A 24,226-nucleotide genomic window follows, 5' to 3' on the forward strand; every position below is an offset into this window, starting at 1 on the left:
TACTACTAATAATAAAATTAAAAAATAAATTAAAAATAAGAGATAATGATGAGAATGATAAAATATAATATTATTAAAGACTAATAAATAATGAATTTAAAAAGTAACATAACTATAATAATAAAAATAAAAAAGTAACAACTATAATAATTTTTTTAAAAAAGTAACAGGTAACTATAATAAAATAAAAAAACAGATAACTATAATAATAAAATAAAAAAGTAACAGAAAACTATAATAATAAAATTTAAACAATAACCGATAAATATAATAAAATTTAAAAATAGATAAATATAATAATAAAATTTAAAAAGTAACAGATATAATAATAAAATTTAAAAATAGATAAATATAATAATAAAATTTAAAAAGTAACAGATATAATAATAAAATTTAAAAATAGATAAATATAATAATAATAAAATTTAAAAAGTAACTGATAAATATAATAATAAAATTTAAAAAGTAATAGATAAAAAAAAATGTTAAATGATCATTATAACACCAATAAATGCAATGATGATAACTTTACATTTTAAAAAGGATGAATTATGGTTTTATCCTAACTTAAAAATGGAGAATGTTGAGTAATTCTTATTAAGTCATATGTGTGGATAAGCAACTAATAGAAAGAATCCATAAGTTAATAGACATCAAGAAAGAAATAGAAATCAATACATATGAGGTGTAATATGCACACATCACTCAATATATTCAAATCTCTCCAGGCAATCAATATAAGCACCCAAACTCTGTATTCAGGTTTCAAATATGCATACAACATAAAATGCACTTATATTTAAACTAAGTCAAGAGTAACAAATCTAGATACATAATTACACAATTGCGTAGGGTGCATTCGATAAAACAAAGATAAAATAAACCAGAAATGAGTGTTATTCAGTTTTGTCATTTTTAAAGCATGTTTTTCAGTAATCATCCACTTTACGTAAATTTCCACAATGATTTCTTTTTGAAATCTAATCGTTCTTTCTCACTCCCACGTGACGTCACATTCACAGGTGATCTCATTGCATGTCACTGACTTTAGCCCTTCTGACCCTACTCAGTTAAATTTGACCCTAGTGTCAGAACAGTCTAGAATACACTCTAAGAATATTATTTCATGTAGAAACAGCTCAGTCTGTTCACGTCTCAAAATTTATACTAGTAGATCTACCATCTATAATCTAATATAATCACTCGCTTATTTTTCAAATGAATTGGTTGTTATAGAACCAGATGTTGTTTTAATGTTTGGACGCTCAATACATGATAGCTCCGTTTGATTATTCCTCTTACACTGTTATTTTATATGCTGTTTGTTTTTTGTTTATTTTATATTTTGTTTGGATTAAGTACTTTGTGCTGAGTTCTAATTCTGGGTTGAGTCTAGCTGTTAGTATTGCTTCTTTTATTCTAAAGTTGTTGACATTTCTTTCTGTAGCTTTTCTTTTCATTTTATAATATAATTACTATAGGAATATAGACCCTTACATACTTCTGTATCTAGACCTAAACACTATATTACTATTTTTTATTGTTATATGCTAATTTTTATTTAAATAAAACATTGTCTCTGATGTTTATAGATATCCAGAATTAATGCTGATCCTACTGAAGTATTGTATATTAAAAAAATGAACTAGTCAATGTGTCATCTATGGCGCACAATGTTTGTTCGAATTTAAGAAAAATAGTTATGATAGTTTTTATTAGTGTAATATATTTCTTATTTAAAATAAATAACTTTAAAAATGAATTTTTAAAAAAAAGCAAAAAATCTTTGGAGTCAACACCATTTTATGCTTCTTACCTTGACATTTCAAAATGGAATATCCATCGAATTTAATATTTAATATGGAAGTCAATGAAATTCATCTGAAATTTTCTTTTTCTTTTTAAGAACATAGTCAAAAGTCAGAAACAGAATTAATTATATATTTTGTATTTAAAGAACTCTCAATGACAATCCTAGTTTTCCTGTCGAACATCTTGTATATACAGTAAAATTCTAGTTAACACAGTGAATCTCATCATTGATTAACATATTGGTTACGCAATAATAAATAATTAATAAATCTAGTATTGGAAGTAATGAGTTTTAATTATTGACTTTTCAAAAATATATTATAAATACTGTATAAGACGACCTTTAAAGTTAAAAAAAAAATCATCTTTAAAAACCAATATTTCATAAGATACCGGGTGTTGCAATCTGTAGCCTAGGCTAAACAAACATGGTTTTGTGATTTAGTAATCGTCTTATACAACCGATATATCATAAATTCATTAAAATATGCTGCGATTTTTTACCTTGTCTTATCTGACGGTCGCCTTATATGCCAAAATATACAGTAATTTAATTGATAAAGCTTCAAGAAAGCAATGATGCAAAACTTTAACTATAGAAATTGTAGATAATAAATCTCTACTTATGTATGTATGTAAGTTAATTTTCTATGGACTCTGAAATAGCTGGTCCGATTTTTAAAAAAATTCACACAAATACATTTTATGTGTCTGTGAGTGCTGTTAGATAGATTTTGTATCAGAATACCTCTGATAAGTATCGAAAATCGATAAATAAAAAAAATCCAATTAAAGAAGGAACAGTTTGATTTTGACCAAAGTTAACACCCTTATACAGTCTAACATCATAAGCGCATTTGAGAAATTTTATCGCCGCACAAGCAAAAGGGCTTGGCATATAAAATCAACAGTAGTCTCTCTGACATGAGTGCATTGGAGATGATTGTTTCTATTTAGAACACAGTTGAACTTGGCTTTTGCATTTTAAACTTCAAGATATATAAAATAATTTTATAAAATAATTTTATAAAATCAATAGTAGATTCTCTACAGTGTTTTGTAGACTACAATGTATTGTGGACCAAGTCATTGTGGGGTGGGGGGGCATATGAAGCTTCCTCTCAGTGCACTGTGATAGGTTCTTGACTAGAGTGGGCAGTCAATTGATTTGATTGAAAAATGTGCAGTTTCACTGATTTTGGTGATAATAAAGTATTGAAAGTGTGGAACATTCGTTGATCTTTATTGGCTTTATAACTGCTGTTACCATTATCACTAGAAAAATTTTCATGTCAAGACGAATAAAATTAATTCCCTCAATAGAACAGTTTTGCACCACTTTTATATTAAAGATTAAACTCGAAATATAATTTATCAAATTCAATGTAAATTGGATATATTTTAAATGTCAAATATGAAGTCTTGACCAAACCATACCCCCTAAAAACTCTTTAAAATACTGCAAAGAGAGTAAAATTTGAGGAATATTTACGAATTGATGTCTAATACGTATTAAAATTTAATAAAAATTGGAAGTATCTAAAATTTAATGAAAAGCTTCTGCCCTTTTACCCCCCCCCCTTTTCATGCAAGTAAATTAGACTAAATATAGCCCACATTCGGATCCCCTTATGCCTAGCAGCTCTGTTCTAAAATTCATAATGATTAGTTAGGTGCAAATCCCGTACATACAAATATAGAAACATAACTTAATGAAGTTAAAGGAAATTATTAATATTATAGGCAAAAATAAATCGGACATTTTTTTATGCATTCTGATGAAACTAAAACTTTATTTTCAAATTAATTTGTTTCCTTATCATAAAGGCAGCAAAGTTCAATTTCCTGTTGTCTACAATATAAATATGATTTGTGCTTGAATGAGCCACTATTCTATAAAAATACTTAGTAGGATTTTGCTCATCTTTTTTAATACACTAGGGATTCATTTGAAGATTACTGTTTGACATTTTGGCCTTTAATTACTCTAACCAACATTTAAAAGCACTTTCAAAATATTACAGCTCTAGTTACTTAGTTTTATTAATACAGAGAAACAATCAGACAATTTATTGTCTGTTTTTCTTTTGCCACCTTTGCAATGTTATTATTTGTATTCACTAGCTATCAGCATACCCTCCAAAACCTTCACTTGGCAACATATACTCAGATGACACTACAATCTATGGCAACATTTTAAAGGCCAACAATGACCAAGATCTCTCTGAGTTTCTCTCCTCAGACCTTGGGCATGTAGTGCAATGGGTTTAAAAAAATTGGCTGGTTAATTTTTAACGCATCTAAAACCAAGCTTTTACCTTTTCAACATAATTGCTCTGATCCCCACTTGGCACCAATTGATATGAATGGCTCTCTGTTTTGACAAACTTCTAGGACTGACCTTCACTCCTGACCGGAAATGGAGACTTACATCAAATCTGTTGCCAATGTTGCTGGAAAAATGTTTGCGTCATTTTACCGCTCCAGAAGGTACCTAACTCCCAATCTCAACGCAATCCTCTCCCTGTATAAAAGCCAGATATATCCTAAAATGGAATACTGTTGCCATATCTGAGTGGAATCTGCTTGGAACAAAGTTCAAAACTGACTTCAAAACCAGTAGGTGATGCTCTTTTTTCTTCCCTGCAACCTCTTTCTCACAGAAGAACATCTCTCAACATTCTCTTACAGATAATTAACAAAATATAGTGGACTAACAATTTTCCAAAACACTGGCTCGACTCCAATATCATCCCAATTCCTAAAGCAGGAAAAGATCACTCCAACCCTACCAATTATCATCCTATCGCCCTAACAAGCTGTATATGCAAAACAACAGAAAGGATGGTCAATACAAGACTAATGTGGCATTTAGAAAAATATAACCTCATTTCTACACACCAAAGCGGATTTAGACAAAATCAAGGTACTAATGACCAACTTATTCGGCTAGAAACATATATTCGTAACGGTCTAATAAGAAACCATCACGTGGTCTCAATCTTTTTTGATATCAAAAAGGCGTATGACACCACGTGGAGATATGGAATCTTGAAAGATATTCATAATATGGGAATCAGAGGAAACCTAGCAAAATTTATCCAAGAATTCCTATCCCACAGAACATTTAAAGTATGCTTAGGAAATACATCAGATCAATACACACAAGAAACAGGGGTACCACAGGGTAGCGTACTATCTGCCACCCTTTTTCTAATTAAAATCAACGGTATAATCGAAAATGTTAACATGGGATTCGAAAAAACACTATTTGTTGATGACTTTTCAATAACTTGCTCCTCACCAAATATGCCAACTATTGAAAGACAAATGCAACATTGCCTTAACAAAATAGATCTTTGGGTTAACCAAAATGGATTTAAAATGTCCAAAAGCAAAACCACATGTATCCACTTTTGTAGGAAACGAAAATACCACCTTGATCCACAGCTCAAACTAGATGGACAACTAATACCAGTAGTACAACACACCAAATTTCTAGGGATCATTTTAGACAACAAACTAAACTTCAAGGAGCACATTAACAAATTAAAACAAAAATGCTTAAAAGCAATAAATATCTTAAAAATAGTATCAAAACTAGACTGGGGAGTAGATCAAGCTACAATGCTCAAAATATATCGCTCACATATCAGATCCAAACTGGACTACGGTTGTGCCATATACAGCTCTACTTACAAATCCTACAAAAACAAATTACTAACAATACAGAATCAAAGTTTAAGACTTAGCCTGGGAGCCTACCGAACTTCTCCAATGGAAAGCCTTCACGTAGAAGCTCAAGAACTACCCCTGCACTTAAGATGGAAAAAACTAGCATTACAATACGCAACAAAACTACAAACCAACCCCGAAAACCCAACATACAAAACTACCTTCAACTTACAATGTACAAACTCTTATTCAAGGAAACCAAAAAGTATACCCTCCTTTGGACACAGAATTAAAGAAATAATACATCAAATCAATGAAAACCCCGACAATATAATTACTCAGAAAACAAACGACAGACCCCCATGGACATTACACAAACCAGAAACCGACATAACACTTACTACTTACAAGAAAAACATTACAAATAATATAACAAACAGAAGCAACTTTGGAGAACTAAGAGAAAAATATGCAGAATACATAGAAATATACACCGATGGGTCTAAAACTATAAACGGAACAAGTGCAGCATGCACAGATGGACAAAATCAATATCAAATACGACTGCCCAACGAGGCTTCAATATATACAGCCGAACTGTAGGCCATCAAAATAGCTCTCAAACACATCAAAAACATCAACGAACAAAAAGCCATAATATATACACTCACTATCCTGTATCATGGCCCTTGAAGTAAAATCTAAACATCCTTTCATCACAGAAATTATACAAGAATACAATGAAATAACCAAAAAAAAAACAATAAAAAAAATTATAATAGCCTGGATACAAAGTCATGTCGGCATTCCAGGAAATGAAAAAGCAGACAAACTTGCTAAAGAAGCCACAAACCACCAAATGGAAAAAATTAAAACACCACACACAGACCTAAAAAAAAAAATCAACGAATATATAGAAAACATGTGGCAAGAGGAATGGAACAAATGCACTGCAAACAAATTGCACGAACACTAACCAATAATTAAAAACGAAAAACAAAAAAATTTTAAAGGAAGAAGAGAAGAAATTGTACTAAACTGAATCTGAATTGGACATACAAAATTAACTCATTCCTACCTAATCACCAAATTGTACACTCTGCAACTAACAACTAACAACAACTAACAATTAAACATCTACTGACAGAATGTAGAAAACACAAACACACTTGGAAGAAATATTTTAAAACAACAAACATTAGAAAAGTGTTCCAAGAAGTGGAACCCCAACAAATCAAACTATTTAAAAGAAACAAATGTATTCAAACTCCTATAAAGTAAACAAGTAAAATTCAGTTTAGAAAAACAAATCTCTTACAACTAAAACAATTTTTCGGAAAACCTAAAACATCTTGCTTCAAAAGATAAACTTTTTCAAGAAACTTAAAAATTTTTTACAAGAAACTGAAAACCTATCAACAAAACTTTTTTGGCATTAAATGACTCTTAGAGGTTGAAATGCCGTTAAACAAATACACTCACTCACTCTCACAGAAGAAGCAATGCGAGCCTGTCTGCACTTCAATCTATGATCCCCCTTGTCAAACTTTCACAAACATTCATCTAGCTACAATGACCATTAACAGCATCCCCCACTCATTATCTGTGCCTAAATCTAAGCACAAATTCCGTGAACAAAGCTTCTTTCCTAGAACTGCATATCTGTGGAACTTTGTTGTGCTGACCTGCTTTCGAGCTCACTACAATATGGTTGTCTTCAAATCCAATGTAAACAAGTTCTTGTTGAGCCCCACTAAATAGTCCATTTCTATCCCATTTCTACCACTAACCATTCATTAACCCTTATCTTTGAATGGCTTTCAGGCCTTGATAATTGATGACTCTCATGTAAAAAAAAATTTAAAAAAGCTACTTACTATAAATTTTCTACCAGCAACAACCATTAAACTTCATTAGGAGGCAATAGGCTTTCCCAATACTTCATACTTTTTTAGTAGAGATCTAGTTAGTGCTCTCCCTCCTCAATCTTTCCATCCTTGACCCTTTACAGCTATTTTGAGTCAAGGCTGATACTTTTTTTTTTTTTTTTTTTGAGGGGGCCAGTGACGGTTTCAGTTCCCTTGGGTTAATTTCTTTGTCTTATTTCTGTTGCAGTTTGCATATGGCTGTTTAGTGTTTATAGTTTGTGTTGGTTGGTTTCTATATTCAAGAATTTTCCTCAAGATTTCAGCTATTTTCAGCATTGCCATTCATTGTATACTCCCAGTGTTGTCCTTGATTCCAATTTCTCTTAGTCTTTTTTTCAGATTTATTATTGTTGTTGTTGTTGTCATTGTTGTTATTATTGCTATTATTATTATTAACATTAACTGATATAAAAATAAATTGAAGATTTTTTTATTCTATATATATTTCAATAAATCTCTGAATCTTTTTTGTTTGGTTTAATTATTTCGGTTGTAAGTTATTTTATAGTTTATTGGGTTTTTTTTATACAACAGGGTCACAAGTCCTTCTTGCCTATATGTTACTTTTAAATAATAAATTTTGATTGTATATTTATTGAAATCAAAAATGAATTAAAGGCAACCTAATAGTTTTAAATCATATTTAAAAAGAATAACATGATTTAAATAGTTGCTTGCACAACAAGAGATAAAATTGAACTACTTACCTGGCAATTTACTCAAAACTCTACCTTGTTATAATAATAAAAAAACGCTCAGCTCAGCTGGCCCCTGTTCTTTTGAAATTCTATATGAAATTCCTTGCAGAATTTTGCTTCCCTGATGGCTGTTAAATTTCCTCAGTGATATCAGCTTTCAAGAACTTTGGCAAAAGAACTTGCATAATTATCAACCCATAAGTCTCCTCCTGTTCTTCACTAAAAATTTAGAATTAATAATTAATCTAGTGGTAATTCATCATCTTGAAAAGGCTAACCTTTTCTGTGACCAACAGTCAATATTTAGGTGATCCAGTTCTACTGTGGATATCCTAACAGCAATCTTTGAACGTATATATCACACACTGGATAAGAGAGATGAAACCATTGTCACATCAGTTGCATCATTGTATTTGTTTTACAAGCACTTCCATGTGCTTTGAATGAACTTACTACACTAGTAAACTATCCTGACTCATTCGACTAGTAGGAAAAACCTAGCTCTTCACTGTAGAGTTCCGAGATGCTGAAAGATTGTCTAATGGCTTCTTTCCTCAGACCACTTGCATTGGGTACATTTATTTTCTATGGTTCAAAATTATTAGATTTTATTTCTGTTTTCCATCAACATTACTTTTTATCTTTTTTTCCTTTCTTTCCTTCATTTCTGTATATTTTACCTTTTTATTTTCTCTTTCCTTTCCCTGTTTTTCTACTGTTTTACACAATTTTATTTTCTTACCTCTTTTGATGATCTCAGAAATTTGACATGTGGGTCTCTGCATACGAACTCTATTCTGTCAACACAACTGATGTGAAAACAACATCTGTGTACATAATAATATTTTCTCGTGTTGATCCTAGAATCAAAAATCCACATTGAACTCAACCTCGGTCTGGGTCAATCCTGTCTTGTCTTTTAGTATTTATTGATCCTGACTCTTGAAAGTTGTTATTAATGTCAGCTGTAAATCATTTCAACCATGCATTTCTCAAATGTTTCACTGTTGACATGGTTATTAGTTTTTATGTTTTTTTATTGAGCTTAAATCAAATATCACCAAGTGAGACTTCTTTTAATGTTACAGCTTGTTTAGAATAGAAACACAAATCACTTGTCGGCTATTGTCAATTTAGTAATTTCAGATATGAAAGTTGTAGCTTTTATTGCTACTCCAAGATATTCAGAAATTTTACTCTATATTATATATGACTTCAAGAATTTTAGAGCTTATAACTTGTTAGTACAATAGTATTTTTTATAGTCTAAAATATGTATTTACAATTTTTATTTGTAGAATACCAAAGAAACTAAACCTTTGTACAATATAAAAAAAACTAAAAACTCTTTTCCACTATTTATCAATTTGTTTATTTCTTTTATCTTTCCAGAATATCACAACCAGCCATATTGAATTTTACCAAATTCTTATGAACTTACAAATGTCTTCCATAAAAAAGATGTCTATTCAAACCCACTTTTCACTTTTTCACAGTAAGTATGTTTCTTATATTTGCTATTGCATCAGTAGATAATCTGAAAAATGTATTTTTATACTTGCCATAATTCATTCCACTTGTAATCAAACTTGAATGATACCTTTAATTATTCATTATCTTTCAGTTGACAATCATTTCACCTCGTTGGGTAACTTTCGATAAAAGATAGCCAAATAGTGAAAAATATTTAACAATTCTTTTTCATTTGTTTTAAATTAGTTGAACGAATTTCTTTTCCAAGTTATTTTTTCTGCCTCACATTATCTACAAATTGTGTCACCAGTTTTTTGTTGTCACGTTTTAGCTGTTCTATAAGGTTCTCTTCAGTTATATATCATACTTCGTGATAACCAATCAATTTGCTCTAGTTGGAGTTACTTAATCCACAGTACATTATAGTCTACATTGCACTGTAGAGAACGTAATGTTGATTTTATAAAATTATTTTTTATATATAATGGCTTGAATTAAAGTTTAAAATTCAAAAGTCAAGTATCATTGTTCAATTGTGCTCTAAACAGAAATATATATTTCAGATGCGCCCCTATCATATCAAACATGGCTGATAGCCATTAGTCGCGTGCTCTCGTGTAATGAATGAATGCGTGAATGTAGGATTGACATGAAATTCTTAAAGATAAACTAAAATGACCGAAAAATGGGCTGAAATGACTTAAATATATAAAAAGTAAATAACTTAGAATGACTTTAATGAACTTAAGGATGAATTGAATGACCTTAGGAATGACTTGAATGCTTAAAAAATAACTGGACTCCTTCAAAAACAACTTGAATGATCTGGAGAACGACTTGAATGGCTTTGAGACTGACTGGTTGTAAAGTGGGTGATCATTTTACATTAAATTAATACAGAAAAGTGATCCCCCACTTCATATCACAATAAGTACAGCATGTGGTAAGACAGATACTACACTTTGATCTTGGCCAAAAGGCCAAGAAGAGGGTAGGTATTTATTTGCTCTCCCACCGAGCAAATTAGGCACAAGGCCGATTTTTTATGTGAGGAGTGAAGAAGAAATGGGGACCAACTCCCCGGGGAGTAGGGGAGCTGGATAGTGACAATTAGTATGAAAGGTTGTCCCTTCATTGACCAAGGTCTTATATGTGGGGTTGCCCCCACATAGGGTCTTTGCTTGCAGTATCTGCCAGATCAGATACTACACTTTGATCTTGGCCAAAAGGCCAAGAGAAGTGTATTTATTTGCTCCCCCACCGAGCAAATTGGGCACAAGGCCGATTTTTATGTGAGGAGTGAAGAGGAAATGGGGACCAACTCCCTGGGGAGTAGGGGAGCTGGATAATGACAATTGGTATGAAGGGTTGCCCCTACATTGACCAAGGTCTTATACATGGGGTTGCCCCCACATAATGTCTTTGCTTGCAGTATCTGCTGGAACAGATACTACACTTTTAGATATTAAATCCTTTATTCATGTTAAAAATACATTGAAAATCAACACTGAACAAAAAACTTAGGCACATGGCCAACTCAAAAGGTGGGGGGGTGTCGTTGGTCATCCTTGTCATTCCAGAACTAAACAAAATCAAAAGTTTCTCCCAGCTAGTATCTTTCACCATAATACAGCATTCACCCTTTCATACTGGGGGACATCCTACTTAACTCCCAATTTTTAAAACATGTAAAAACAAAAAAAAATAATAAAAATGGTACAATAATTCATTTGTGTCGAGGGCGGGGGGGGGGGATACTACACTTTGATCTTGGCCAAAAGTCAAGAAAAGCTTAAAAAGCTAAGAACAGCATCTATTAACAACAGACCTTTGATCTTAACCAAAAAGGCCAAGCACAAAAGGACTAACAGACTAAAAACATAATTGCTTTGTTAGGGTTAATATTAGATAAACAGTCAAACTAATAGAGAAAGAAAGGAGTGGATATAACAGCAATACAATTTTATAGTCTTTATCTCTACTTCTAAAGACTTTTCACACTGGCTTGCTAAAAGCATGGTCAAACTAACAAAAAAAAGCATATTTAATTTTATTTTGGGGGAGGATTTTAAACTAGAGGAATGAGAGCTTAGTTCCCACTTTCCTTGTCAACTTGCCATTTTTACTTATTTATTAACTTTTGCCATTTTTACCAATATTTGTATTAGAATATAAGTTGGATTTTAAAAAATAGTAAACGTAGCTTTTCATTTTTACCTAAATTCGTATTAGAATATATGTTGGATTTAAAAAAATAATAAACGTAGCTTTTCATGCGTTAGTTTATGTTTATTGGCTAGATAAATGTATAAATGTTCTTGTAAAAATAAACTTTATTGATTTTTATTTCATTAGAAAAATATTTCCCCATATGCCACAGATTTATCAAAAAAGTTAGTTTTGTTTTAGAAGCAAAACGTTGACTTCAGCTCTGTTGTTGGATTTAAAAAATAATAAACATGTTTTTTTTTTATATAATTTTATGTTTGTTCGTTAGACAAAAATGTACAAATGTGTTTGTAGAAATTTGTTTTTATGACGGAATGAAATTTGGTGCACTGGCGGACTTTTTGGTGAATTAAAATGGCGAATTGAAATCTGGCAGGCTAGCGTCTCTCAAAACGAATTATCGATTATTCCACGTTAAATTTATATTGGAAACTGATCATCCATTCTAAATACTAAAATAATTGCTTTTCTTTCTGTCAATTTTTTTTAAGTAATATTTTATTTTGGAATAGGGATTTAGCTGAGAGTGTAAATCTACAAATTTTTTATTATCATTTGCATCTCGTTTTTGTTTTTTTACAGCAAGGCAAATCAATTTAATAACCCACCAAATTTTGATAATTAAAATAAAATTTAAACTTCATTCATAGAAGGAAGGCACACAATATTTAACAATGCCCCCGCTTTTAAATCAAAATAAATCTTTTCTTGTCTTACAATTTTTAATCAATTACAAGGAAAACATTTCAGAAAAAATATATGCGGAAATTTCCTGGGAGCTTATGTAATAATTTGAAAATTTACAAAATCAACGAATCTCTAATTAAATATTTATAAAATATGAAAGAATCAGAATCAAGAATCGTATCGCAATCAGAAATTTGCACAGAATCGGTAATTGGATCGGAATCTGGAAAAATTTTAGAATCATCCTATCACTAGCATCTGTTGGACTTCAATGCTATTTATGTTATCGACAACACTGATCCACCATTATCTAAGGAAAAAAGTATGTAACTGCGGTATTGTGGTAAAAGGGGTCAGTTAAGAGTAATCTCAAAGTATCGTAGACAATTATGTATGCTCAATCTGTTAAGTCCAAAGTAGCTGAGCAGCGGCTTGGTTCCCACCAGTTTTGGCAAATAGCAAACAGAATCCTGAACAGAAGCGTGTGCTCCATCCCAACTATTATCAATGGACCTGAGGTAATCTCGTCAGCATCAGACAAAGCCAAACTCTTTGTCAAGAACTTTGCAGCTAATTCTACCCTTTGCGACCAAGGCTGCCAACCCCCAATATTTCCTCCTGTATCAGAAAACACGCTATGTGATATACGTATATCTGTACGTGATGTTGCGAAGCTAATCAAAAACCTTGATTCGAGTAAAGCAACTGGCCCTGATGGTATTCCAATTATAGTACTCAAAAAACTTCAACCTGAACTAGCGCCCATACTTACAAAACTGTTTAAACGTTGTCTTAAGGAGAATAGTTTCCCATCTCCCTGGAAAATTTCATCAGTATGCCCTGTATTTAAGAATTCAGGTGATCGCTCATCCCCCTCTCAGTACAGGCCAATAAGTCTCCTGTGCGTCATGAGTAAGTTGTTGGAATCTGTGTTTAATACAGAAGTAATCAACCATCTCAACAAAAATAACCTTCTTAGTGACACTCAATATGGTTTCCGTTCTGCTAGATCTACAGCAGATGTGCTTACAGTTATATCTAATAGCATTAGCAAATCTCTCGACGGAGGCCACATTTTTAGGGCAATTGCTCTTGACATATCTAAGGCCTTTGATAGGGTATGGCATAAAGGTTTACTTCATAAGATCTCTAGCTATGGTATAGCTGGAAATGTCTTCTCAATTATTAAATCATTTCTTTCTGATAGGTTCATAAGAGTAGTAGTTGAGGGGCAAAAATCAGAAGCTCACAGTATTAATGCTGGTGTCCCTCAGGGGTCCATCCTGGGCCCAACTCTTTTCCTGATCTACATTAATGATCTTCCAAATCACATCCTTACATCATTTGTAGGCATTTATGCTGACGACACTACCATTTATGGTAGCACATCTAAGACAGTAAACGACCAAGTTCTCTCCAATTCTCTCTCCTCTGATCTTGAGCACGTAGTACAATGGGGAAAGGAGTGGCTGGTTACTTTTAATGCATCTAAAACCAAGCTTCTCTCTTTACATCATCAACATTCTGATCCACATCTGGCATCAATTAAAATGAATGGCTCTCGTCTTCAGGAGGCCTCAAGTTTTTACAAGCTTCTGGGCTTGACCATTACTCCTGATCTTAAATGGAACACGTACATCAAATCTGTTGCCAAGGCCGCTGGAAAAATGGTGGGATCTTTCTATTGATCCGGTAAATATCTCCCTGCTGATGCTATTCTCTATCTATATAAGAGCCAGGTACGTCCAAGGATGGAATATTGTTGCCACATATGGGCAGGAGCTGCTAGAAAGGACTTGTCCTGCCTTGATAGTGTTCAAAATAGACTTCGTAGCCTCGTAGGAGATGTCCTTTTCTCTTCCTTGCAACCTCTATCTCACAGAAGAGATGTTGCGAGTTTGTCTCTGATGTATCGTTATTTTCATGGAAGGTGTTCAACTGAGCTTCAATCTATGGTCCCCCCTCGCCTAACTTTCACAAGAAACACTCGTCTAGCTGTACACACTATCAATAATTCCCCCCACTCTTTATCTGTGCCTAAACCAAAACATAGATTCCATGAACAAAGCTTCTTTCTTAGAACTGCACGCCTGTGGAATTGTCTTCCGTTTTCCTGCTTTCCGGCTGACTACAATATCGTTGTGTTCAAGTCTAACGTAAATAAGTTCTTGATGAGCCGTTCTATATAAGTTTTCAAATTTACCAAATTTTCATTACTAATGATTACTATATTGTCCAATGTCTACTGTACACTCTTTAACCCTTATCCTTGAGTGGTCTCTTGGCCTTGATAAGTGGTGATACCTATGTAAAAAAAAAAAAAAAAAAAAAAAAAGAAGACAATTAGACAGACCCCCCCCTCTCAAAGTTAAGTTTCATGCTCAAGTTTAATGGAAATTATGCTGATTTTTATTTTAATGTATGTAATGTTATTATGATGTCCAATACACTAAATATATAAGATCAGAGTGTAGTATCTGTTCTGATGCTACACTCAAGTTAATTTGTCCTTAGTCAATGTAGAGAAAACCCTTCTATGTTAAGGCAATTTTTATTTTCGCCTACTTTTAGAGTGCCCCTTTTTGAGCGAGCTGGTTTTCTTGCACATTAGAAACGACTTTGTGTCACATATTTTTCTCGTAGTGAAGCAATTAAATACCAATAGAAAAAGTAGGATTTTAATTTCAATGTTAAAGAGTGGAAAAATAACTCGACTTTATATGATCAGTTAGTGTTATATGCATATAATCACTCTCATCTGAATGAATAAATTATTAAACACATTTGATGGAAAAATAGAACATTGTCATCTTTTACTAAGATGAAAGTAGAGCAAAAATTTCCTCAAAGTTCATTTATAGGAATATTAAATGACTTTTATTCTTTTCTTAGAACCATGTTATCTGTCATTTAAAATCAATTGATCTGAAATTTATTTATTATGTATCGTTGCTCGAGTGATCTCCATCAGTTTGCTATTTTCATACCTCATTGTAATATAGCATCTTTTCCAGTAGCTTCTTTACAAAAACGGCAAGCTTGGTAAATTCTTCCTGTTAACTGTTTTCTTCCTATCTATAGCCTTGATCTTTATTTGAGATAATCATCTTTTGTTTTTAGTTCCTTGCATCAAGTGAATTCATCTGAACTTATATATATATATATATATATATATATATATATATTATTAGGATTATTATTTTATGTATCCACATAAGTTGTTAGAAGACGATATAATATATTTTTGTGTAGATTTTCTGTATTTACTTAAAATGCAGTTTCAAGAGAGGAATGTGTCAGAGTTCTTAACAATTTTGCATGTCTTATCCAGGTGTGCTTATAATTAAACAGTGATAAAGCAATAACAGTTGAAAATTCTTGACTGGAACTTGGTGGACAAGTCAGTATATTTGTATTAAATATGGTCGTATTGCAAAAAGGATTGTGAATTTTATTAACGATTCCATTGATGGCATTTTTTGGAGTTCACCTATGTTACACTTTTTTTATTCGCCCCAAACAAGACCCATTGCCACAAAGATATAAGGGTTACTGAGAATCAGAGATCAGATTTATATCCTAAGAGGAGTGTTGTGTAGCAAGATGTTTGTTCCCATTATATTTAAATTTCTGAATGTTGGTAAAATCGAGAAAACCGGGAATTTCAAAGGCTAGCAGTTGAGCTTGAGGAAATAACGTATTAGAATAGAAAGCCCTATGGGATTTCAACATTGAAGGGAAGGGGGTTTAGCTGATTGTCAGGTTGGTCGAGTGTATTTACCTTGAGGGGACACCAGAGCAACAAGTTCATTGGAGCACATTCCATTGAACTACTTGTAAAACAAGCACAGGAATACAGCATTGCAGCGATGAGACACGGTTGTGAACAGTACAGGACATTAGCTTAGAGAATCTTTTTTTAGATTCTTTCTTAGAGAAAGATTAGTGGCTGGTGCACCAGCACATATATGACAAAAGCACTCCATGCATGGATGAATGTTGGCTTTATTAAGGATACTAGCAAGTGTGAGGAGTTTTCTAGCATGATAGAGGGAACCCACTTTCCTTGTAGCAATCTTCAATGCATTTGTTATATATCAAATGCTGATTATATATGTAAAGTGAGAATGTGTGTGTGTGTGAGGACAACTCTCAACCTATATACTCAACGAATTTTTAATCTACAGACTTGAAATTTGGTATAGAGGGTATTCAGAAATGTGGAAAACTTTTGAATCAGTTTTCATCTGGAAAAAAGAACTGCTAATGGGTCAAAATTTCAAAAATGTCACCTGGGGATCATTAGATTTTAAACTGTTTGTCAACTGTTACAACTGTGCATGCACAACTTGTTTACGTGACAGCTTCCTTATGTTAAGAATAAGTAGGTTTGAAAACACTTTTTATAAAGACATGGAAAGCTGGCCAAATGGTTATCATACTTGATTCACTTTCTTTAGTTTTTCGTTTTTATTTCAGCGCAAGTTTTTTTTTTTTTTTTTTTTTTACTTACAAGTAGTGAACTGGTTAGGAAAACCATAATACTCGCATGCACGTGTCTCAGTTTCTATAAATATATATATATTTGTTTTTTTACTTCATTTTTTTTTCTTTAAGGAATTTAACATTGTTTAATACCGGGCAATACTGGGTACATCTGCTAGTTATCTGTATAATACTAAAACTCTGATAATCTTTATTCCTTGCTTGTTTGCACATGGAATCAAATAGATAGTAGGAAGAAGAGCAAATGAGACCAGAAGTAGTGACAGGAGAGGAATAGAGGGAGTTGTTGTAGTAATAACAGCATCATAGGAGTGTTGAGAAGATAAATTAATGATTAGAGAGCAAGAATTTTAGAACTTTAAATATGTGGAGCAGCTGATTTTTTTTTTTTTTTTTTATGTCGTTAGATATTTGTAATTCTAGAACTAAACAATTTTGAAGATTTTCCTTTATTTTTCTCCAATCAAAATACGATCTGTTCTTCCAAGAAAGTCATTATCTCTTAAAAAAACATTCATTTACATAAGTTGAATCCGGTTGATTTGGAGATTAATGAATATTATTTCCATAATCAAGATAGGAGAGTAACACTTGAATTGAAACTCTGTTATCTTGGAACTACATGTGACTATGTTAACACTTGATATCAGATTTTGTTGTCAATGTAAATTTTTACCTCAATCATTTGAAAAATGAGGTCATATGTTGAAAAGCACAAAAATCTTGTTTTCATGGATGCTTGTGCAAAATCAAATTTCTCTACGTCGATAAATCTAAAAGAGTATGATAAATACTACTAAACCAAAAACGTATAAGAAAAACGGTTTATATAGGTTGATTCATTTAGTTGTTGGCTTTCCCTGATTAAGTTGGTAAATTTGTCATGTACTTACTACATACAGATGAGGCTTTTGCACTTACCAAAATTTACGTATTGTTCAGAAATGTTTTTTCTTCCACTTTTGTGTTTCTTCATTTTTTTCCTATTTTTAAATGATCAATATGAACGCAGATGTGAGGCAAATTGTTATTTTACTAAGGAAAAATCTCCATTGATTTTACTAATCCAACAGTGACTATTGGATCTGTTGTATTTAAAAAAAATTTATTGGTTTCTTTCCCCTCCTCTCCTCTCCATTTTCCTATCCCTTCTTTTCTTTTCTCTTCCTTTTCTCTGGCCTCTTTCTTTCTAATATCTTGCTTCTTTCTAATATCTTTCACTTTAAATCACAGAAGATTGCCATTTCTTTTCTTTTCACAGTGCATCACATTTTCTTTTATTAAATAAATTTCTTCTTGCATATCTTTTGTTTTTTTTCTATTAAGTTTGAAGAAATGTTCCTGGGCATCCTCCATAATTTATGCTGAATACACAACAGAATGCCATTTTAGATAATTTACTGTTAATGTAAGACATTTAATAATACCCTGACAAGCAGTTGAATCCTACCCCTTCATAGTAAAGATCTCTAGGTGTAAGAAAACCTTCTACTCCAATAGCAATTTCTTCTCCAGAACTGCTAGACTTTGGAACTCCCTTCCGGGATTCTGCTTTCCCAACTGTACTGACATGCAGAAGTTCAAGTGTAATGTGAACAGACATCTTGCTACTCATCTCCCATTATAATACCCTTGCAACTTATGTCCCCGATAGTAGCCCCCTAGTCAAAGTGGCACTGTGCCTTGTTTGGGGTGAAAATTGAATACCCCCCCACCACCACCACCAAAAAAAACTATTACATTTAGTGCATTAATAATATTAATTAACTATTACATGTACGTTTCTTTAATAACTTCAGAAAACTGTATATTAACTGGTATTAGATTATTTATACCCATATATAATATTTTGATTGCAGAAATACCCCTCTGAACCAAAGTTCTGTAGGTTTGCAACAACAGATCCCACATACAGATTTATTATGTCTAGACTATCTTATGTAAATCTAGAGTGCCATTTTAGGCACAATTAGTCATTATAAAAAAAAATTCTACATTTCATCTTAGGAGCAACATCATCACATTCGCAACCATCTTTAAAGGAAGCAGTTCCTATTTTTCCCCTCTAAATATCAAGTCCTCCTGCCACCCCCAGTCATCCTCAGGAGGAATTCTGCACTTTCAACAGATATGAAGTTTCACCCTTAACATAGGGAGGCTGGTGGTGTCTATTCCAGAAGCCATTCTTAACGTGAAGAGTTTGGGATGTCTATTCCAAACGCTGTTCTTAACATGACAATACTCAAAGAAGTGAAGTAAAAAAAAGTTATAATCATTTTGTTTTACACGTAAAAAAAACAACATAAAAATGGAATTTACTATAATATTATTGGTGGAAGAGTTGAAAAGAAGAGGAAGACTTGAGCAACAAATGGAAACAGCTAGGACTGCTACCACTGATTTCGATCACTCTAAACAGTTAGAATCCCTAACTTGTAAAAATTTGTTTTTACTTTCTACACAGTTCATATACAGTGAGAATCCCTAACCTCTTTTTACTTTCCAGTATTATTTTTATTAATTCATACTGATTTACGCATTCCCTAAATTGCTTTTCTTTAATTCAAAATGCATGTTATCACCCCAAACCAGCACTAATCACTAGTTTAACTCCTCTCATGTCCAAAAACTTTGGGAAAATTGAAAGTTATTGCCTATCGGTGTTTTTGTGTATTCTTTTTTTGTTTTTCAATTTTTTTTTTGTGGACTGTTATCCTCATCTTCATAGTTGTTTTACCACGTTTCGGCCAATTAATTCTCTGGCTTTCTTCAGGTGGTTAACCATAACAGGATAGAAATGCAGAGTCTTGTAATTACTGCTTTCCATAGTTGCTGTCTCACCATGTTTTGGCAAACTAATCCTTTGGTTTGCTTTGGGTACAATTGAAACCACCATTTTCAAGCAATGCTCACCTGGAACCATAGAGACTCAATGCCTTCGGAGCCCGTGGTGTAATGGATGAAGGCATTGAGTCTGTACAGTTTAGTTTGCTGAAACAACAATTATGAAGATAAAGATAATAGTTTACAAAAAAAAAAATGAATACCAATTATGAATCCTTATCTCAAATGATTCCAAAAAAGTAAAAATATATATTACTGCCTATTGTTTAAATTGTTATTTGAACTGGAAATCATCAGCTATTCTTGCTCATCTTATTGTAGGGCCTTGTTAAGTAAAAAACATGACAAAGAAAATAAACTATAATATTTATTGACAAGAAAAGTTGTAACTCTGTGATTGCAGGTGTGTATTGTATGAGATTGTGGTGCAAAAGTATTGGTAAAGGCTGTCATAGCTTGATGTGGCATCTTGGCTCAACTTGTTTCTCTCTCTTTTCAAATTGATGTTTTTATAGACAACTTTGTAGAAAACCTGTTTCTTGGCATGTACACTTTTGTTTGGTCCATATATAGGCTCTTAAGTTATACATGGGCACTTTATTTATTTCACAATAACTAATTATGTAACTTATAAAATAAACCAAAGTGACAGTATTTAATGATTAAAGATGTAAAAATTGAGAACATGCTTGAATTACTATGAGATAAATTATTGGATTATCTGGAAAGTTTGGACAGCTGTGTTTTTAAATCTTCATATAACAGTTGCTATGTATTTTCCATTGATTTTGTTAATTTGTTTTATTTCAGTAAGTTTAATGGTGATTGTAATTGTTTCTAATAGATCTGCTTTGAAGACGTTACATAATTTCATCATTCAACAAATTTATGGTGGTGGAACTTGTCTTGCTCAGTGAATCAATAGATTAGTTTAACTTTTTCATCAACAATAAATGGTTCCATAATTGTTAGCTCGACAATTCCAGCTCGTATTATGACACTGATGTCTCTTCTTTGTCCATATTTATAATAGCTCTATTTTCAACAGGACCGTGGAACCAGAAATTAGATGATTAGATTTGTCGGATTCCAGAAGATCCATCATTGAATGCCAAAATATCAAATTTCGACGTTTTTTTGTTTTTTTTTAATCTTAGAATATCTAGACTGTTCATTCTACAGAGTTTAAACATTTTATTTCCAACTCTGACTCCTAGGATTCTTGTAAGTCTGACACCGACTTTTCCAATACTTGTGACTTCTTCCAGTTCCTACCCACCGTGATACTATCACCTGTCGAAGTGTTAAGAAGTAAAAAAAAAAAAAAAAAAAGAAATAAGTTCATCAGCACACAAAGAAAGCCAAATAGGATTGTTGATCAGTGTTTGGAACAAAGGACCGGACACTAGAAGTTAATGTTTCGAGTTAGTTTCAAGCAATCTTAGGAGTAACAATGAGTTTGGAGACAGTTTAACATGGGGACAGTTTATGGACAGTCTTGGGTTTGTGATGATTGAGGACAGTAGACACAATTGAATACAGGTTGTGGCTCAGAACAGATGAGATGAGCTGCCATCAACTGACAAACATGGTCTTAGAGGATTGTTTCTCACAATGGCGTTACACTTGCACATACAGTAAATGTGTTTGAGGCTTTGAGTTGTTTTATTTTTTTCATGCTTGTGAACCACTGTGCTTGCCTCTTTAGCAGTCACTAATGTGAGAGACAGTGACATGATCAGGAGAGAAGATGAAAGAGAAAACTAGTGAAACAGTGTTGGAGTTTATTGTTTAATCTGCAAATCTTCTTTTGACATATCTAAAGTAGACATTTCCTTATCTTAAGTAAAAGTGATTTTTGTGGAACAAACTGGATTTGAACCTGGGACACTCGGGTTGTCAGTCCATGCCGTTAACTACTAGACCATCATCACCTCCTATATATCCTCTAAAACACTGAAATTAAAACTTTATTTCCAAGGAAAGAATTGGAAATATTTTTTTTTAATTTGATTTTGAATGTATTCAGTTGTTTACTGGAGTTTAACTTTGTATTGAGGATTGTAATTAAAATACAGTATTTCTATTAGCCTATTAAATATTACCTTATTTAAAATGATTTAATTTTTTACACATTCATATCTGTATAGGTAAAAGAGTCATCTGCTTCTGATAACAGGAAGTGCCTGTGGAGTTATCCCCTTTGATACAGACATATAAAGGAGATTGGGGAAGCCATTTGCGTTTTTTATCGTTCTTAGCAACAAGCTGAGAAGACACATTTTCCCACTTTACATGGCACTTCGAACAGGATCAACATTGTAAAGCTTAGAAATTTGTAAAACGATGTTGAACATTGAATGTACTCACTACTAGCACCATGGAGCAAGAAAGCATGCATCCATTGAAACAACTTATTGAGCTTCAGAAAGAAAACATTGAGCTAAGAAGAGATGCTTTGCAATCATCCCAACATGTCGCAGGGGAAAAAATGTAATTGCCCTCAATAGAATTACATACCACTGAGGGGAAAATAGGCATTGTTTTTGGACACATGTGCCTGATACAAAGATGTATGCAGATTGGAAGACTCAGCTAAAATCCAGAATGAATTACAAGAAACATGTAGACTGGAAACAAACAGGTTACTTTCTAAACTGGTAGGGTCAGAGAAGTTCAACTCTGCCACAGAGAAGTAACTTCTATGTTAAATACAGCTTGTGGCAGTGAAAGAATTACACAAAGAAGTTCACCAACAGAAATTCCACTCTATGAGGCAGAGCGAGGGTGAGTCAGTAACACATTTTTTATCAAGGCTTCATGACCAAGCCAAATTTTGTGGATTTTGAATTCAATGTCCAACCAAACAAACTTGTCAGCAGCATGGTTTTGTGGATTTTGAATTCAACGTCCAAACAAACAAACTTGTCAACAACATGGTTGCTGAGTGGATCATAGCTGAATTTGGAAACACAGAACACCAAAGAAGGGTACTGGCAAAGGTAGCTTAGTTTTGTTTACTACATTGGAGCAGAAGTTTTCACTGTTAGTCTGCCTGGAGGCAACAGACAAATCAACTCCTCACTTTAACAATGCCACACACCCTCTTGCGCTATCCAGTATATAAAGGTCGAACCAAGATCCCAGAATCGCAATGTGTACGCATGGAAGGAGAAGTTTTAGCTTTGAATCCTAGTGAATGTTTATACTCAGATGCCCAGATTTGCTGGTAACAATGGATTACCTGCCACTAATAAAAATATTTTCCAACCAGGCCCTGGAAAATATTAAAAACGCTTGTCTGTTAAGTTTCAAAAAAAGAATATGTGATAATTTGAGATTTTTAGCCTATGCATGAGGAATTATATTGTCTGGAAGGTGCTATTATCAAAGGCAACAAAATCCTGATGACAACTTTGCATAGAAGTATTGGAATCCCTTTACTCTGCACATCAAAACATGAATGGTATGCTGTCAAATGCAACACAAACAATTGTTCTAGCTGGGCTTGGATGCTAACATCAGGCAAACTAGATCTGCAACATGATGGCACCATGTCAGCTCAGGGAGCCCTTGTGTCACCAATAGATCCATAATTTCCATTCCAACAAGTGGTGGTTGACGTTGTTAAGCAAGTTAGGAACTTTATGGTGTATGTTGATCGATGTACTGAATGGGTGGACGTGGCTCTAATGAAGGGCGAAAACTGTATGTAACACTTCAAGAACTTGGTTCTGTACTTACAATGAGTCTGAAGAAATCTCTTTTAATGGAAGACTATAGTGTGAGTTCCAGGAGTACGATTCTTTTTTGAAGAACTGGAGTATACGCAAATGTACTTCATCAGCGCATTACACTCAAAGCAATGGCTACGCAGAGTTAGATGTTAAAACTGCAAAACCTATACTAGCTGACAACAAGGACATCTATGAATGCCTGTGCCATGATCGGGCTGCTCAGGCATTACTAACCCATCGCAATACTCCTATCTAAGACCTTGATATGTCCTCAGCCGTAATGCTATATGGGTGAGTCATTAAAGATCACTTTCCTGTCCTACAGGATAGATACCAAATGCGGTAACAATGGAAAAATTGTCAATCACCAAAAGGCATATGTGGAATGAACAGTTCTGCAATCAGCATTGTTGTCCACTCTGAGAACTCTAAGTTGGAGACTTTGTCTCGGACCAAGATGATCACTACTCGCATCGATAAATGGAGACCGGAAGGATCGTGGAGATAGATGGGAGAAAGTAACATCAATTTTTCCGTAAAATATACCCAATTGTGGATGATCCACATTACGCCATACGAGGAATCTGTCTACAAACCTTGAACCTCCACAGGAACAACCCTCCCTAAGGAAGCAATG

General features: G+C 33.0%; 1 protein-coding gene and 2 pseudogenes across 11 annotated transcripts in view; 1 reads left to right on the forward strand and 2 right to left on the reverse strand.

Moving 5' to 3' along the window:
* The window catches only part of LOC145293795 (sodium-dependent phosphate transporter 1-A-like), a 263,709-nt gene that overhangs the window by 141,879 nt on the left and 97,604 nt on the right, over positions 1-24,226 (forward strand). For all 11 annotated transcript variants that reach the window (XM_080140353.1, XM_080140352.1, XM_080140350.1 and 8 more), the window contains one exon: positions 9,506-9,608. The gene's annotated coding sequence lies outside the window, so the exon portion shown is untranslated. The remainder of the gene's footprint in view (positions 1-9,505; positions 9,609-24,226) is intronic.
* On the reverse strand, positions 10,454-10,578 carry LOC145294371 (U2 spliceosomal RNA; annotated as a pseudogene).
* LOC145294442 (U2 spliceosomal RNA) lies at positions 10,652-10,829 on the reverse strand (annotated as a pseudogene).

The sequence above is a fragment of the Euprymna scolopes genome, chromosome 15 (assembly GCF_053919585.1).
Source record: "Euprymna scolopes isolate OS-2025 chromosome 15, ASM5391958v1, whole genome shotgun sequence".
NCBI classification, from domain to species: Eukaryota; Metazoa; Mollusca; class Cephalopoda; order Sepiida; family Sepiolidae; genus Euprymna; species Euprymna scolopes.